General features: G+C 37.5%; 1 protein-coding gene and 1 non-coding gene across 5 annotated transcripts in view; both read left to right on the plus strand.

The window, feature by feature from the left end:
- ABHD12 (abhydrolase domain containing 12) overlaps positions 1-19,265 on the plus strand; it is a 140,350-nt gene that overhangs the window by 20,007 nt on the left and 101,078 nt on the right. The window lies entirely within an intron of this gene.
- Positions 245-347, plus strand: LOC114037142. Its single transcript, XR_003568422.1, has one exon. It is a non-coding gene; the product is annotated as a U6 spliceosomal RNA (small nuclear RNA).

A 19,265-nucleotide genomic window follows, 5' to 3' on the forward strand; every position in this document is an offset into this window, starting at 1 on the left:
TTTTTGTTTTTGTGTTTTCGGTAACTGCTAGTTTTCCTAAGCCCCTTGGAATTGGCTACAAGAGTACCTGTACTTTTGAGACCTTAGAACAATCTGGGGTGTCCAATGCCATACCCAATAGGAAAATAGGAGGGGAAGGGGATAAGAGAAAGGTGAGTATGATAAAAAGAAAGGTGAATTAAGTGAGGCAGTGGTTAGAAGCCAAACAGACTTTTGAGGAGGAACAGGATGAAAGATAGAGTTCTTGCTTTGGCAGCACATATGCTAAAATTGGAACGATACAGAGAAAATTAGCATGGCCCCTACACAAAGATGACGTGCAAATTCGTGAAGTAGTCCATATTTAAAAAAGAGAGAGAGATAGGAAGAAACATAAGAAAATGGGATAGAGGGAAATACACAGTTAGTAATCATAATTGTGAATGTGAATGGGTTGAGCACACCCATGTAAAACAGAAGCAGATAGAATGGATTAGAAACCAAACAATATGTTGTTTACAAGAAACATGCTTGAAACAGTTACTGTACATAGAATTTTAAAATAAAGTTGTAGAGTAGAATCTAATATGCTTCAGCTCAAGTGAAAAAGGCAGGGTTAGCAATCATGATCTGAGACAAAGCAAAAGCAAAAATCGACCTATTTAAAAGAAATCAGGGAAACTACATTATGCTAAATGGTACCATAGAGTCAACAATGAAGTAACATCAAGAAATTTTAAAGCAAGTTTCTCTGATAAAGACCTTGCTTTTCAAATATATACCGAGTATAGAACTGAGTCAAATTTGTAACAAAAAAAAAAGAGCCATTCCTCAATTGATAAATAGTCAAAAGATAAAAATAGGCAGTTTTCAGAAAAAGAAATCAAAGCTATAGTTATTTTTTCATATGAAAAAATATTCTAAATCACTATTGATTAGAGAGAGGCAAATTAAACCTCTGAGGTACCACCTCACACCCATCAGAAATGACAAATGCTAGAGGGAGCGAAGGAAAAATAAGTAAGCTAATGAACTTCTGGGGGAGTAATGGACTGGTCCAACCATTCTGGAGAACAACTTGGAACTATATCGAAAGAGCAGTAAAACTGTGCATACCGTTTGACCCGTCAATACCACTAGTAGGCCTGTATCTCAAACAGATCAAAGAAAAAGGAAAAGGACCTATATGTACAAAAATATTTATAGCAGCTCTTTTTGTGGTGGCAAAGAATTGGAAAATAAAGGGATGCTCATCAATTGGGGAATGGCTGGACAAGTTGTGGCATATGATTGTCATGGAATACTATTGATTGTGCTATAAGAAATGACAAGGGGGTGGTTTCAGAAAAAACATGGCAAGACCTGTATGAACTTGTGCAAATTGAAGTGAGAAGAAGTGGGAGATCAATGAGCACAGTAAGAGCAATATTGTAATGATGATAAGCTGTGAAAAAGACTTAGCTACTCTGATGAATATGGTGATATAAGACAATTCCAGAGGATTCATTTTGAAAAAATGCTATCCATCTCCAGAAAGATAAGTGCTGAATTCTGAGTGCAAATAGAAGTAAATTGTTCTCACTTTTTAAATTTTTCTTGCTTTTTTTTTGTTTGAAATATGGCTAATGTGGAAATATGTTTTGCATGATTTCACATGTATATTTGATATCACATTGCTTGCATTCTCAGTGGGTGTGGAAGGTTGTGGGAGGAGGGAGGGAGAGAATGTGGAACTCAAAATTTAAAAAGAAGAGAATGCTGAAAATAAATAATGAATTTTATATGGTTTTTATAAAAGAACTGTCAGAGGTCTAAAGCTCCCAGAAACACCAAAACATGTGAATCCTCAGAACCACCAGAGGCTGGGAGCCAAATATATGTTTCAAATATGGGACATCTTTACTCAGGCCCTGAGGATTCAATCGCTGAGCATTTACTGACTGAGATTTCCAAATCAGTCTTCCCTTTTCATGGGATTCTTGAATGAGCTTCAGGCAAAAAGTTCTCTTTCCTATGACTAATGAACTCCCACCATGCTCCATGATTGAGTCTCTTAATTTTCTAGGTGAAAATATCTTTTTCTTCTTCTTTTTTTTGGAGGGAGGAGGAGGAAGAAGGAGCTTTTAAAAAATTTTTTTTCTTGATACTTTCTGTTTTTACATTGCCTTCATTTACAAATCCAGAGAAGTTGACTGATTTATATACATCACATAGCAAATTGGTGGTAGAGTCAGGATTTTAACCCAGAACTCTTGATTCCTATTCTAGTGGGTTTTTTTTTCTACTATAAGTTATGACATTTCATGTAGTCATAATGGTTTATACTTTAAAAAAACTGGATCTATGATTTCATTGATATAGAGAGCTCTTTTAAAAAATTTTTGTGTGTTTTGGGGTTTTTTTTGTTGTTTTTTGCTAGGCAATGGGGTTAAGTGACTTGCCCAAGGTCACACAGCTAGTATGTGTCAAGTGTCTGAGGCCAGATTTGAACTCAGGTCCTCTTGACTCCAGAGCCAGTGCTCTATCCACTGTGCCACCTAGCTGCCCCTAAAAAAATAACTTCTTAATTAAAATTTTTTAATTAAAAAATCCATCTTCACTTCTTCCCACTCCCTTTCCTGCCCCACGAAAGAAAGAAAAACAAAACCTTGTTACAAACACACCAGTCAAGCAAAGCAAATTCCTGAATTGGCTTTGTCTAAAACAAAAAAAAGCCCCAGTATGTATTCTTGAGTTCATCATCCCTCTCTTAGGAGGTAAGTAGCATGTTTTATCATGTCATTACATTGATCAGAGTTCCTAAGACTTTGAAACTCGTTTGTCTTTACACTGTTGTTAACGTATAAATTTTTCTGGTTCAGCTTATATCCCTCTGTAGCAGTCTTCCCAAGTTTTCCTAAAACTACCTCCTTCATATTTCTTACAGAGCAATAGTATTATGTCATATTTATATGTCATAACTTGTTCAGCCGCTTACTAGTTGGTGGGCATCCTCTCAGTTTCTAATTTTTTGCTGCCACAGAAATGTTATAAATATTTTTATACGTAGTTAATTTCTTTTGCTTAGGACTGATTCCTTACTACCCTCCCTCTTATTCTTCCCTCTCACATTTCCTTCATGTTTTGCTGTTGAGTGAATTGTACCCTAATTTCCCTTTTCTACCCCAGAAGTAGGTGCATCATCCTTTATTCTGTCTTACTTTATTCTAATTTTGGAGGAAGAGTTAGCCAAGTTCTTTGCCAAGGATAATCCTTACTTTTGCCCTCGACCTCATCCCCTCCTTTCTCTAGCAATTACCCCTTTAAGCTTCCTCTTTCATCTTCATTCTCTTTCTGTCTGCATTCTGGCACCTTCCTGTCTAAAAAATATGCCTAAATCTTCCCCAGACTTTAAAAAAAAAAAGCCTTGAGTTGACTCTGCCATCCCCTGTAGCTATTGTCCTATAGCTCTCCTCCCTTTCACGGTCCAATGCTTAGAAAAGGCCATCCATGCTGTTTACTTCTTCATCTCTCACTCTTCAAACCTTTTGTCATCTGGAGCCAACCTCCCCACTTAACTAAAGCTGCTCTTTCCAAATTTGCCAGTGAGCTCTTAATTATTTATCTGATGATTTGTCTTGTTTATCCTTTTCAGTTTTAACCTTTCTGCTGCTCCCCCCATCCCTTCTGCTCTCTTACCTCTGGGTGTTGGTTTGTTTGTTTTTTTGGTGGGGGAGGCATATACTCTTTCTTGAATCTCCTACCTGACTACTGCAGATCATCATCTCTGTCCCCTAAAGTTCTGTTATAATCTCTCTTCTCTTTCTCTAAAATTCTCACTTGGTGATATCATCACCTCCTGTAGTTTAAACCAGCATCCCTATGCAGATGACTCCCATATTTATATCTGTCTTCTGAGCTCCAGGGCTTCATCACTTGTCACTTAGATCATTGCAATATCTTCTTTGCACTCCCTGCTTCTAATCTCTCTCTTCTTCCATCTATCCTGCACACATTTGCCAGGGTAATGTTCATAATGCACAGGTCTGCACATAACTACTGGCCTATTGAAGGATCTTCAGTGGCTCCCCAATGTACTTGGGGGCAAAACACAACCTCCCCAGTCTGATATCGAGAGCCCTCCATGATCTTGCTCCAATCCATTATTCTAGATTACTGAAATTGCAGTAATTTCACTTTACTCCCCCTACATGCATGCTACACAGAAAATGGGCACACTTTCTGTTCCCCAAACTTTGAATTCCATGTCTTTGGCACAGGCTGTCGTCCTACATTGCCGTTGTTTGGGCTCTTACCTGTTCTCCACCTCTTGGTTCCCATCAAGGCCCAGCTCCATTGCCACTTCCTTTGGGAAGCTTTTCCTGATCCTCCTTGTTCAGAGGTGGGGAACCTGGGGCCTCGAAGCCACATGTGGCCTAGGTCCTTGGGTGCAACCTTTTGACTGAGTCCAAGTTTTACAGAACAGATCATTTTATGAAGGGTTTTTGTTCTGTGAAGTTTGGATTCAGTCAAAGGGCTGCACTTGAGGACACAGAGGGCCACATGTGGCTTTGAGTCAGCAGGCTCCCTACCCCTGCCTTATTGTTAGTGCTTTCTCTCCCCTCAAACAGTCTCATATTTGTAAATCTATGCTCAGTTAACTACATAAGCTCCTTGAACATATTTTATCATTGTTACCCTATAACCTATTTCAATGCCTTGCGTGTAGTAGATGTTTAATAAGTGTTTGAATTGAATTGAGTCTCTTTCTTCTTTCCTTCAATCAACTATTATTTGAACGCCTTTTATACGCCCAGCAATGTTCTAGGTAATGTAGTTACAGGCAGACTAAAAGTTACTTGTTTGCAAATTTTTGTTTTGTTTTAATAAACTTTTAGTAAATGGAATACTATCTGTAAAGCTCTTAGCATTGTGCCTGGCACATAGTAAACACTTGATAAATGTTTCTTCCCTTCCCCCAATAGGCAAGTTCTGGTCTGATTTTGTTGTGTTCTATGAAAAAAGTTCTTAACTTGAAAAAGCAGTTTTTCCCCCCTGCATGAATATGGGCTGAATTTTGTTTAAATTCTAGGAAATTTATAGATGTCTAAATCTTTCATAGGAACCTAATTATAGCAAAAGGAATTGCATCACCACCTTTATTGGATTCAAATTTGGGTAACTTGGAAAGAACATTGACCTGGGATTTTAAGACTACTGCTAATTCTTTTTAAAAATGGTAGCATTTATAACTTACCGATATGCTAATTTTATGCAAATTGTAAAAACACTTGCGTATTCCTGGAGTGTTTGTTTTTTTTAATTGTTATTCTTCAGTGAGGCATACCTTCCACTTTTCTGATTGAGAGGTGCAGAATGAAACATACATTGGTGAACATGGCCAATGAGTCAGCTTTGTTTTGTTAACCACTGTTTCATTACGAGGTATGGTTGTAAATGGGGAGTGGAGGGGAGGAGTCTTTAGGAAGTGAATGACTTTTTAAAAGCACGAACAAAACATTTTAACTGCTTTCTTTAAGGACAGCATGTAATATGTAATATATAATAATATAAATTAAATATGCCACATGTGTATATACGTATACACATACACACATATTATATATACATACATTCACATATACATAAATAAAGTTTTCCTAGAATTGGTGCTGAACGTAGCCCAGGTAAAGCACACTTTTATCTGAGAGAGAGTAGGGTGCCGGATTTGGAATGAGGAAGAACCTCATTTTAAATTTGACCCTGACATACAAAACAAGTATGTCCAACAAGTATTAAACCTCTTTGTGCCCCTGGGCAACTCTCCAAGTCCATAAATTACAATCAACAAAAATTTATTAAGCACCTACTATGTACCAAGCACTATGCTAATTCCTTGGCCTTACAAAAAGAGGCCAAAGACCATTTGTGTTCTCAGGGAGTTCACATTCTAATGGAGGAGATGACAAATAGACACAAACTGGCCAGAGCAGTTGCCTGATCTGCAACAGTGGAAGGAATTTCTACTCCAGTAATTCCTCACACTGATGAATCGAGGGGTTGATCCAAATATCTGTAATGCCTGCCTCCCACTGCTTAGGCAGGAACTAAAGCCCTGACTTTGGTGTTAATGAAAACATGTTCCAACCAACTAAGCTAAAACCTTCATACCTTATTTTTAGTATAATGGTGCTCTTTAAGGAAGTCAGAGCAATTTTTAAAAATCTTATAGCATCACTATGTAACAACTCAGGTTAATAAGATAAGGGAGTCATGGATCCTACAAAGTAGGTAGGATCTCTATTTCTGTAACAACTATTTGTCTCAAGAAACATGACATTTGCTTCCTGGTAGACCAGAACCCACTACCGAGGCTCTTTACCTGGCTTGTTCTATCACTAGCTACCTGTGTAAAATTAAGCAAGTCATTTAAAAAAAAAAAAAACAACTCCTTAGTACTTTAGCTGTCTTTTTGTCACCCTAGTCAACACTTAACCCTTTCTTGATGATTCTCTCTGCCTCTTCTTTCTCCTATGTAGCTAAACAAATCTCTGTTTCTGGGTTCAGGTGGTAGAACTGTTTACATGGTGTTGCACAGTATTAAAATAGTCAAGGCATAACTATTTATTACTGAATTGCATTTATCTGGGACTTTGTACAGTTTTTGCAGTAACCCAAAAGAACAGGGAAGATAGTTTGTTGTATACCCTCAAATTATACTCTAAGAAATCCCAGTGAAATAACCTATAGAAGTCAGGCAGTGGTGGACACAGGTACTAAGTGTCAGAGGTGAAACTGGAACCCAGTTCCTCTGATTCCAGACCAATGTTTTGTTGTTGTTTTTTTTTTTTTACTAGGTTGCCTCCTCATATTGTTAGCCCTCTATCTATCTACTACTAGAATGCTTGACCTTTGTGATACAAAGCTTTGAAGTATCATTTTAAGTACCGTATTGTCTTTGCAAATATACATGCCATTAAAATGATAGTCTCAAATTAATATTACTCTCTATAGACTGTATTTTAAGTGACATTTAGGGAAAGAGTTTCTATCTTGAGGGTGCTATTTTATGACAAAGTATAGAGATCAAGTCTTCCACTAAATTTTCCTCTGATGCCTGTGTGACAGAAGAGTGATCTTTAGTTCTCCATGGCTGGTCTGACTGAATACAAGCTTGGGCATGTCCTCCCAACCTTCTACTATGGTCTAGTATGGTGCACAGTGTAGGTTTGTTGTCAGAGACCAGCTTAGTTAAATTCACTGAGGCTCATCATTAGGTTGGCTGCTGACTAATGATTTTTTTTTTTTTTGCCAAAATAACTCTTAAAGAATATCTATTTAGTAATGAAAGGTAGTTACAATCTGTAGCAATAGAAGTGGCCCCACTGATAATATTCCATATCCCTGAGGTACTGAAACACAGGACTAAAGCATTCTGTTTTGGTCATAAACCATTTACCAGTCTGGACAGTTGCAAGTGACTGATTGCCATAGTTTAAATAGGACAATGGATACATATGCACAGTTGCTACTGTGAAGGCTGCCCGTATTTAATTTAGTAAAATTATGAAATAGAACAATGATGTAATTTTCTACTTATCTAAATGGTCAGGCATTTAAAACAGATTTATGTTGTAGTAGTGTTTGTTATTTTGAAAAGAAAGTTGGGTACAGATAACTGGGTCTCACATGCCATTTATCAGTTTGGAATTCTGAGGTCAAGATAATTCTGTCCTCCCCCCAGATTCTTTTTTTTTTTTTGCTAGGCAAGCGGGGTTAAGTGACTTGCCCAAGGTCACACAGCTAGTTAAGTGTCAAGCGTATGAGGCCAGATTTGAGCTCAGGTCGTCTGGGCTCCAAGGCCGCAGCTCTAACCACTGTGCCACCTAGCTGCCCCTACCCCCAGATTCTTAATAAGTACTCTTTTTTTATCTCAACAAATAAATTAAAAGTGGAACACAAGGACACATGCCTCCCTCATAAAGATGTTTAGGCAGTTTGGAATGGTTTCCAAAGTATGAATAAATTGCAGATTTACAAGTGCCATTTGAGCTAAGTCAAGTCTGGACAAGGAAGTATGAGTAAAAGCGCTTTTGCATCTAAAGAGTTAAACATAAGCTAAAATGAAAGAGAAGTAGCTTTTTGGTGCTTGGAAAGAAAAATCCTTACTTTGGAAGTTAATGCCAATACTGATACTTCCAACTTTTCAAGACAGTTTAATAAGACATCTGGATCTCTCTTGTACATATAGAATTCTTTTTGGTTTTAAGTATACAGATTTCTCAGATCTTGAAAAGGTCAGCCACTTTGCATGATGACTAATATTGATAAATTTAACCCTTCCTGGCAATACAAGGATCTAAGACATCTCCAGAGGCCTTGTGATGGAAAATGCTATCCACACCCAAAGAAAGATCTATGGAAACCGAATTGCTAATTTCTTTCTCTTCTGTTGAGTTTTGTTTCCTCTTTCTGATGGTTCCTCCCATTGGTTTTAATTTCTACTTACAACATCACTAATGTGAAAATATGTTTAATATGAATGTAAATGTATAGCCTATATCAGATTATGCGCCGTCTTGGGAGGGTGGTGGGGAGGAAGGGGGAGAAAAATTTTAAACTCAAAATCATATGGAAGTGATTATTGATAAATCAAAATAAATTAATAAAAAAAAAGAAAGGGTCTGGCAGAGAACAGTATTTAGTCTGTCCTCACATCTCTTGTCCTTCGTTGAACCATTTCCAAATTTGGGAAATCAATTACTCAGCATTTGTTAAGCATCTATCATATTCTAGGCTTTTTGGTAGGCTCTAGGAACAGATCAAATATGAAAAATATCTTAGTAGAATGCTGTTCTGATAATCAGGAGACCTAGGTCCTAATCTCCAGTTTGCTTTCACTTCCTATGTGACCTTGGACAAATCACTTAACCTCTTTGCTATTTAATTTCCTCACCTGTAAATGATCCTTACAGGCCTCTTTTAGCCTGAAAATTCTAGGATTAAAACTAGAGTTTGATGTGGACAACACATCAAAACACATTTGATAAGGCCCTGAAGAACATTTCTGGAAATAGGTTCATTTAAATCTTGAAAACTTTAGCCACTTTAATATTTAGTTTAAAAAAAAAAAGACTTGTCAGTCTGGAAAGACAGAGCTGGAAGTGATATGATTCAAATCTTATACATTAACAAAAGTGATGAACTTGCTCATTCAATCTTGAAAATGAAAGAACTAGAGATCATCTGTTGAAGCTTGAAAAATACAATCTTTCAAGGACAAATAGGACAAATAAAAGTAGGCACTAATTTCATAACTACCTTTCCACATAAGAAGTAATAGAAGCTAAAAAATGAAGAAGTTCAAGAGAGATTTAAATAAACTCAGCAACGATGATTCCTTGATGGGTGTTAGTAAGGGGAAATTAACAATGTATGTTTTTAAAGATGGCCTTATAAAGAACAAGTTATCAGCTCACATGCCCAGCATGTTTTGATTTTAGTGAAATAGGCAGAGTTCAGTGGGTGTGGATGAACCACTGGCCTAACTCAGAAAGCCAATATAACTGCAGTTTCTAGATTTTTACCAAAATAATTTAATTCAAAATTCTTTGACATAATACAGAGGCTGTTTTATCTTGGCTACTGTTTGAAAAATGTAGCCAGCATGACTCCTACATATTTTTCCAAAAATCATTTACTTGCAGTGTTCTGGGAAAAACAGGACAGATGTTTTGGTGCCTAGCATGCTTTCAGTACAATATTGAAGCAAATTCAATGTTTTCCAAGGAGAGAGGCCCACTAACTGCAGGCTATCTTTTTGTTAAAACTCTGCCAACAAAATTCTCATGACATTTTTGTTGTTGTTTTTCCTCTCAAACAAAAGGACATTTATGGATTGTCCTCTTTGGTGTTTTAAAGCCTTAGAATTTGCAATTTGGTAAGAATAAGATGATTCTCCCTGCTGGCTGTGTTAAATAAGGATTTTAAAATTCACGTTATGGACGTGTCCTGAAAACCAAGAAGTTAACGACTATAGTTCTGGAAATGAATTTTGGGTGTCTTATACATGTGAGGGCTCATGTGTATATCCCTCCTAAAGGAAATGGGGTAGACTAAAGCTACAAACAGATTTCAATATGAATATATTCCAGTTATTATTTTTGGACTGGTACTCCCCTAGGGAAGAATGAGATTCCTTTTCTAAAGACTGTAATCCTTAGTCTACAACATTTCTGTTCCCCTTCTCACATAAAACCTCCCTTACCATGACTATGGGATCCTCTTTAGTAAAGCACAGGTATCATGTGGACAATTTGAAAGTGTTTCCCAAATGGATCTGCATTAGCAATGAACTTCAGTCCCATATTTCTTCCTGCTGCCTGCTTTTTTCCCCTTGCTTTTTATCTTCTTTTTTACTGCTGAATGTCGAATGTGTTCCCATGGTCCTTTCCTGCTCCCTCTTCTATCTCCACATTTTACTTCTTGTCAATCTCACCCTCACCCTCTGCCACTGTGGCTTTAATTATTATCTCCATACAAATGATTCCTAAATCTCCATTTCTAACCTCACCTTTCCCAAAGCTGTGATTTCATTATTTTCAAATCTTAGCATCTCAAACTCACCATGTCTAAATCTGAACTCATCATCTTCTTGCCTTTTAAACCTTCTATCCCTAATTTCTTTATTCCCAACAATGGCTATACTATCTTCCTAGTAACTCAGGCATATGACCTTGGAGTAATATTTTGATTTTTCCTTCTCCTTCATCTCACATAATATTGTCACATCAGTTACTAAGTGCTGCCGTTTCTAACTTTACAATCTCTTAAATCTGGTCCTTTCCACTCCTCCCGCCCCACCCCAATTTAAGTTCATCTTAGAATCATCTTATTTCATACTCTTATGTCATCTAGATTATTAATCACCTTATTATTAATTATCTTCCAACTGATCATTTAACCTTCATTCTGCCCCTTCTTGAAGTCTAAACTCTTGATTCTGGCATTCAGAACTCTCTAAACCCAGTTTGGCTCCAGCCTCCCCATTCAGCCTTCCATACGCTATTTCCCTTCACGTACTCTATGTTTACGTTAAGAGAGACAGCATGCGATATAATAGGAAGATTTCTGGATTTAGAGTCAAGAAAGACCTGGATCCAAAACCTACATCTTAGAATTGTTATGTTACCATGGGCAATCTATTTAGCCTCTCTCAATCTCAATTTCCTCATCTATTGACAGGAATATCCGGCACATAGGGTTCTTTTGAGGATCAAATGAGATAATGTATACTGTACAAACTGTTTTGTAAAACTTTAAGCACTAGACAGAAGTTAGCTGTATGATCATCATTATACACGAACTGACTTTTCATCCCCATTCTCACGCTCTCCTGGCTAAGCTAGTTCCTTACCTTAATTCTGAGGATTTTTCCAACTTGCAGTTTTGAAGAACCTTTAAGACTTCCATGAATGAACTCTACAGCAGAAAGATTTTTATACTTTGTCCTTCCTGGCAACTCCCTCTTCCCCACTCCTGCCCACATATAACTAGGTGGCATGGCACCCCCAAGAAGGGTCTTGGGTTCCTTCTCGTTAGAAGTTTTCAAGGCAGAATGGCCACTCCTTGACTATGTTGTCATGAGGTTTTTCAGTCATGTACGGGTTGGATTGTGTGGCCTCTGGCATCCCTTCCAACTCAGAGATTCTTTGATTCTTCACTTCCCTGTTCCATCTATTACATTCTCTTCATAGATGGTATAAAAATGCCTTCAACTGAGTCCCCATCCAAATAATAACAAATTCTGAATCACTGGAGTTCAAATGAAGTTTCAATATATGCCTTGAATACTGAATTATGAAATAAGTTAGTAAATTTAAATTTTTTTTAGGGGGTGGGGGTGAGTTATACCTTCCAGGCTTTTGTGCGAGGAGGACTTTTGAAAGCTCAAAGCAATTCATAAATGTGCAGAAATGTTATTTCATCAGGATATGGTCTTTGGATACCTTGAGTATGTGATCTACTTCTATCTCTTTGTTTTCAGTGTCATCAACTATTTTTGTTGTGCAAGTTAGATTGGTATTATACAGAGCAAAAATAAAAACCACACCCGTGATTTATAACATAATAATATTTTATTGACTATTAAATGAACATCCAACTCATAAAGTTCTGTGAGGAACAGAAGGATGGGTAGAGTGAAAGGAAGAATGAGGAAGAAGATGCTCTGTTTGTTCTCAGTACTGCCTCACCTTTGCTGATAGTTATGTCTCTTGGGTATCAAGCAAGGATGACAATGGAAGTGTTGAAGTAGTTTTGAGAATGAGGAGGAATCTGGCTCCAATTTCAAGCAGAAACTGTGCTGCCTGGCTTTGAAGCATCTTTTCTAGCCTGTAGGTATTGGGGGAAGGTGTCAGCTTTTGGTCCATTAGTAGATATTGTTAAGTGATTTGATGACTTAAAAACCTGGTTATTTGCCCCCCCCTTTTTTTATTAAGGGCAGTTAGGTTATTTGTGTCCTCACTCCTTTTCTCATGTTAAAAAGACTTAAGGAGTCCGAGTAAGAAAAAAAAAAGTTTTAGTTGATTTTGAATTCACTGATAGTCAGCAGTGTGAATTGTCTGTCCCCAAAATTAATATGGCAATAGCTCACATTAGGAGAATTGTAGTGCCCAGAACAAGGGAAGTAATTGTCTTAGTATGCTCTGACCTGGCAAGAACATATCTAGAGCGTCATTCTGTTATGGGCACCATATTTTAAGAGGGACTCCTACAAATGGCTTCCAGAGAAAGATGAGCAGAATGGTGAGGGAGGAGGATTAATCCAACTTATTGATTCCTTGATTGAACAGTGAGTCTAGAGAATAGAAGTATAGGAGTCTAAGAGAGTTGTGTTAGCTAGTTTTCCATACTTGAAGGATTGTCTCTGGAAGAGGAAGGAGATTTATTTTATATAGCACCTAAGGGCAGCTAGATTAAGAGTCAAAGGATCTTGGTTTGAGTTTTAGCACTAGTTGAAATACCAGCTACTACTAATACCTATGTGACATTGGACATATCACTTAACCTCTCTAGGCCTCTCAGTATAAAATTAGGGGGGCAACCTGCATAGTTTGTAATGCCCATTCCTGCTCAGAATCTAATAATGCTAAGTTATCAGTTGGTAGAGTTTACATTTTAAGTGTAATAGGAATTTGAGAACTAATTGGCATCTTGGGATTTGTAGTTCAGAGGGACAAGCATTCCTGAACCAAAAGACATACTTGAGTCATGCCTGGGATTTTTTTTTTTTTTTTAAAGAAACACACAATCTGAGAGAGAGCAAACTGAAGGAGAGACTGCATGAGCTAAGCAGCCGCAGCAGATGGTCTCCCATCCCCACCCAGGACTTAATAAGCTGGGCTGGAAAGAATTAGTGGCTAAAGGAGAAACTAAAAGGAGAGCAGAGATGGAGGAGAGGGTCATGTAGGCATCTTGGAATAGAGAACTTGGACTGAAGCTTCCTGGTGTAATTGACATTTCCAGGACTGAGGAAAGTTCCAAAAGGTCTATTCTTTCCCCAGTTTTTTCTCCCTGTCGCTGTCTAATAACAGGCACTCTAATATGTTCTACTTGGGCTTTTTTGCTTGTTTTTTTGCCTAAGCATTTCCTGTATCCTGATTTTTACCTTAAATGTAAAGAAGCCAGGGTTAGCTGGAAATGAACAAAATGTCAGTTGGAGCAAATAGCCAAACTTCTGTCTGAATGTTAGGGATTTTTCCTTACTGGGGGCTTTAAGCTGTTACAATTATATTAATAACTTTTCATCTGAGCCCTGAAGTCCATTTTATTGTCCCTAGTCCAAATATGAGCTGTTTTAACTGGGTGTGGTCAATTACATTTCCAGCCTCTAGGTAGAAGAACCTGGAGATACCAGAGTGAGATTGCTCCACCCCTTCTAGAAGGGAGGAGGGAGCACAAAGCATGGAGTAACACAGCACCACCCACCAGTGTTATATAAGGAAAACCTTTCTAAAATTTCTAGGTGTTTAACAATGGAATAAGCTGCCTTATGATAGACCTCCCAGTCACCAGAAGTGTTTAAGCAGAGGTTGGACAGCCACTCATCTGAGACATAGTTGGAATTCCTACAAGGAGTTTGAGGCTCCTGTCAATGAACGAGCATTTATTAAGCTCCTACTGTATCCCAGGCATTGTGCTTGGGCATTGGGGATACAAAGACACAATTAAAACTGTTCTGCCCTTGAAAAATAATTTAGGGGCAGCTAGGTGGTACACTGGATAGAGCACCAGCCCTATATTCAGGAGGACCTGAGTTCAAATGCGGCCTCAGACACATAACACTTACTTGCTGTGTGACCCTGGGCAAATCACTTAACTTCATTGCCTAGCCAAAAAAAAAGAAAGAAAGAAAGAAAGAAAAAAAGAATTTATCAGGAAAGATGACATGGATTTTTCTTAAGGAGTCACTCTTAACTGAGGGGACTGGGAAAGGTCTTGTGTAGGAAGCAGTCCCTTGTTGCATCTTCCTGCATGTTGTACCCTAATCTTTGAAGCAAGCTAGGGGTGCCAGGTGGTGAAGGTGAGAAGGGAGTGCATTCTACGTATGGGAGAGAGCCTGTTAAAAGGCATGTAAGCGGGAGATGGAAATTCGTATGTGAGGAACAACAAGAAAACCACTTTGACTGGTCTGAAGAGTGTGTAAAGGGACAAATGAATAATAAGGCTGAAAAAAGTAAGTTAAAGCCATATTATGAAAGGCTTTACATGCGAGAGGGCTGGTATTTGATCCTAGAAGGAACAGGGAACCACCAGAGTTTGAGCAGAGAAGTGACTTGATTAGACCTATGTTTTAGGAAAATTACTTTGACACATATGTGTGGAGGATGGATTTGAGAGTAGGGAAACCAAAAAAGAAGATGTTGAAATAATCACAATATAATAACAAAAATGATGATAATGATTATGTTAATGCTAGTTTTTAAATAGTACTTTAAGGTTGGCACCTTATTTGATCCTTGCAACAACCTTCTATGGTAGGTTCTCTTATTAGCTGTATTTTATAGGTGAGGAAACTGAGGTAGAGAGAGATTAAATGACTTGCCCAAGATCATACAGCTAATATGTGTCTGAGGCAAGATTTGAACTCAGGTCTTACTCTAAGACTCACACTCTGTCTCAGTGATACCTAGCAGATCCTGTTTATTTCCTTACATTAGAATCTCCAGTTCACTCCATTAGCCACATTTTATACATTTGTGCGTAGGCGTTTGGAGGCCAGGGGTCTTATGAGATCCTGTACCTTACTGATCCTTGCATTGATAGTTTTCTTCCTATGTTGTTGTTTTTCTACTTTCTCTAAAAGCTGGTTTGATAAATGTATGTTGGCAGTTTTCACCTCCCCTTTTCAGCTTAAATGCCTCTTGATCTGAACATTCCAGTAGTTTAAACCTTGATCCAGAAATATAAATTCCATTCTTACATATCATCTTTTTTTGCCTGTCGTTTGCTTCCCAAATCTTCCTTTTCCATTGGAAACCCTGACATGCAATTGGCCACAGTCATGAAGGTCAACTTTATAGTTCCAAACAAAAGAAGCATAGAACTCAATTTGGGAACTCCTTATAACCAGTATTCCCAAACTGGCACCTTTGGTCACCACTCTGAACTCAAAGGGAAGCTGCAGGGTTATTTTAAGTTTAAGGAAAACATAGTAGTACTTGACATCTGTCAGATTCTAAGCAAACTAGTAGCTTGAGCTAGTTCACAGCATTAGCTCAAGGCATTGTATGCCTTTCAATGACGTCCTTCAATGTTTGAGATTTGATTTTGCTTACTTATGCTTTTGGCTAATTTCGTGAACTTTCTCTTTTGCAATATCATCTTTATGAAACTGGGCTTTCAGCAGTTTCTGTCCTGCTTGAAAATCAGTGTGGAACAGTAAATAAAGATAGTTGTGTCTAATCTGATTCAGGGTTTGAGAACTATGCAGTACCCAACAGGTGCACCTATCCCATTAGTAAATAATTGTGGTTATTTAAGAATGAAATAAAAATATTTTTTCTTTCAATTGATATTTTAAAATAACTACTAAGTTGTTAGTATATGAATACTTCTTTAGCTTCTTGGGACCTGGCTACTTAATCAATGGAACTGTTGGGCATTTCTTTTGGCTTATGTGTATGTGGAAAAGATTACTGCCGTACTAAGGGCACCATGAATGGAGACAGGGAATTTCTGATTTATACTGTAGAGATAGAGCATTCTTTGCCTCATTACTAAAGCTGAGACAAAAGGGAGGTAAAGTAGGCAGTTGATCAGAGTACAACATGAAGGAAGGATTCAACAAGGGATAATTAAAATAGTTTTAAGGCAGATTTTTTTTTTAATACTGGAAAACTAGTCTTCAAGGCCAAAAGTCTTTTGTGACTCAGTTGCATATGGTAGAATGAAGGCTCAAAGCACAAGCTATGCAAATTTTTAACGTTGTTTGGTACATACAAATGCTTCCTCTACCCTCTCCTCAGGGTTCTAAGGTTGGCTCTCATAGTTGAGTACAAACTAAACTATGTATTTTCCAGCTAAAAATTAAAAAAGGAGGCTTCACAGTTCCTGAATAGCACTATTTGACTCAGTTTTTGTAGGTGATCCAAACTAGAAGCTTCAAATAGTTTGCAAATAAGCAGTGTACAGAAGACTCAGTAATTAAGGCAATCAAGGTGGCTCAGTGGGTAGAGCACTGAGCCTGAAGTTGGGAAGACCTTACTTCAGATCTGGTCTTGGACTCATACTGGCCTGGGCAAGTCACTTAACCTCCCTTTGCCTCAGTTTGCTCATCTGTAAAATGGGGCTGATAATAACACCTACCTCCCAGGATTGTTGTGAAGATCAAATGAGATAAAAATTGTAAAGGGCTTGGCACAATGCCTGGCACATAGTAAACACTATATAAATATTTGATATCATTATTGTTATTATTTAATTATCATTATTATTATTATTTAGAAACAGCTTGACTTGTCTTTGCTGTTTATTAACTCTGTCACCTGAGTAAGCCATTCATCTTCTCTGAGACTGTTTCCTCACCCACACAATGAGAATGATTATTTCCTGGCTCCACCTGTTTACCAGACATTTTTGAGTAACGCTGTGGTCTAATGGAAAGAATCCTTGATCTTGACATCAAAATCTCTGTTAGAAAGAGTCAATTTTAGTTTTGATGACAGGAAAAATTTCCTAACAATTACAGCTTCCCAGAAATATAATGGCTGCCCGGGAGGTTAGTGAGTTTCCCCTTACTGGACGTCTTAAAACAAAGGCTCGGTTAACCATTTGCCAATTATGTTGTAGAAGGTCAATTATATTGAGGTTGGGGGAACTTGTCAATTATATTGTAGAAGAAACTTACGTTTAGGTGTGGATTTTGGACTTGGTGGTTTCTAAGGTTCCTTTCGGTTCTGAAACTGAATTTTTTGTGTTTTTATACAATTTATTTGTCTCCTTCCTTGTCAGATTATCAGCTATTACTTTTCACTGTTGTCAGTGTGCCTGCCTGTAACAGTCCTTCTTCTAATTTGCTACTTTTAATCTTCTTAGGGATTGAAAACTGCATTACCATGTTTATTAGAACTGCCTTAAATCATGTTAAGCAGGCACTGGATAATTGCCTGAGCAACTTTTCCTATGAGCAAAATTCATAAACTTTGGTGTAAGGGCTTTGTGGTTTCTATTTTTGCTACTCGGAAGCAAAAAAATAAACTACTTGACTGTGTATAGTTGAGGCTCCTACATAGTAAATTTTATAGTATCAAAGTATCTAGACCTGAAAGGGTCTAGAAAGTCCTCTAACCTTAAGTACTATTCTCTTTTCCCTACACAAAATGACTTCTGGATAAGTGAAGTGTCATTGTATTAATCTTTTTTTCCCCCTCAACATTAAACATGAAGGTTTTGACTTGATATATCTTTAATGAAGATGTAAGAGACTAACAATGAATATATGTGCTTTGTTATAATTGTCAGTTTCCTGCCCAACAACCAACTCCCTCTTCCCCCTCCCACATGCCAGATAGCACCAACACTGCTTGAGTTTCAAAGCATACAAGATGAGAAACTCAAAACAGCAACTCTTGGCTTTGTTAAGTTTCTGCTTTACCCCCTTTAACTTTGGCAGGCTTTTTGAGTAGGGCACTAGAAAAAGTACTAGATTCAGTCAGGAAGCCTGATTGGGTTTTCTAGTCCTAGTTCTCTTTGTAGTTTAACTGTAGATAAATAATTTAACCTTCACTTATTTCCTTATCTTTCAAATAAGGGTAGTACCTGTCCTATCTACCTCCACTGAGTAGTGGGGATGATCAAATATGATTGAGTATGTGTCAGAGAGCTTTGAAATATATAATATGAAAATACGGTTCCGTGGCATTAATGGTGATATTATTTGTTGTTATTTTATTTCTTTTGGCAAGAAGCAAGGCATCTATCTTTTTTTATAATATTTTTATTTGGCTACAAGGTGAAATTCTGCACATAAATTCCCATGAATTTTCCTATAGGCTCATGTTATAAAATGGAAATATATTCTAGAGAAATAATGGTAAGATTAAGGGAATATCTGGAGTCTTGGGCCACTGAACAATTGAGAACTAGAAAGTCCCTTGACAGGTGGTATTGAACTGGAGTGTCAGAGGCAGAGGGTGAGTGAGGTTGATGGAACTAGTAGTTCTTCATTACTGTGACTGGCGGGGACCAGGAGTCAGATGATTTTATTTCTTCTGCTGGTCCCCTGCCAACCCTGATACAGGAATCTCTCTTACAAAACTAGTAATGCAGGTAACTCGCAATTCCATAACTAAGTCTTCAGGTAATACTACTAAATTAATTCCCCGCATTATTGATTTTTTTTGGAGGGTAAGATTGAAATCCTTTAATGATGGATATCTGTAATCCAATCAACAGAAGGTTTTGGACCAGTTCTGTTGTAAGCAATTGCAAATTAATCTCGTAAGTAGTAGGTGGGTATAAGAATAAAGCACTTAATAACAAAAGAGTAAAAACTTTGTGAAGAAATTTTAGAATGCACCTACTGGAAAGGAGAATATGTCCTTAGCATGCATGCCTGTGGGCTAACACAGCATTATCAATTCAATCAGAAACCCTTATGGAACAAAGACCAAACTGAACAAGATGGTCCAAGAAAGAAACACGTTTAAACTTAAAGTACATTCGTCTCCAGTTCTAATTCTTTGCTTTAAATTGTTTAGAACATTGCTTTTGAATAACCACAGCATCCTTGCTATTGCTCCTTA

The sequence above is a fragment of the Vombatus ursinus genome, unplaced genomic scaffold (assembly GCF_900497805.2).
Source record: "Vombatus ursinus unplaced genomic scaffold, bare-nosed wombat genome assembly UNPS02010219.1, whole genome shotgun sequence".
Classification (NCBI taxonomy): domain Eukaryota; kingdom Metazoa; phylum Chordata; class Mammalia; order Diprotodontia; family Vombatidae; genus Vombatus; species Vombatus ursinus.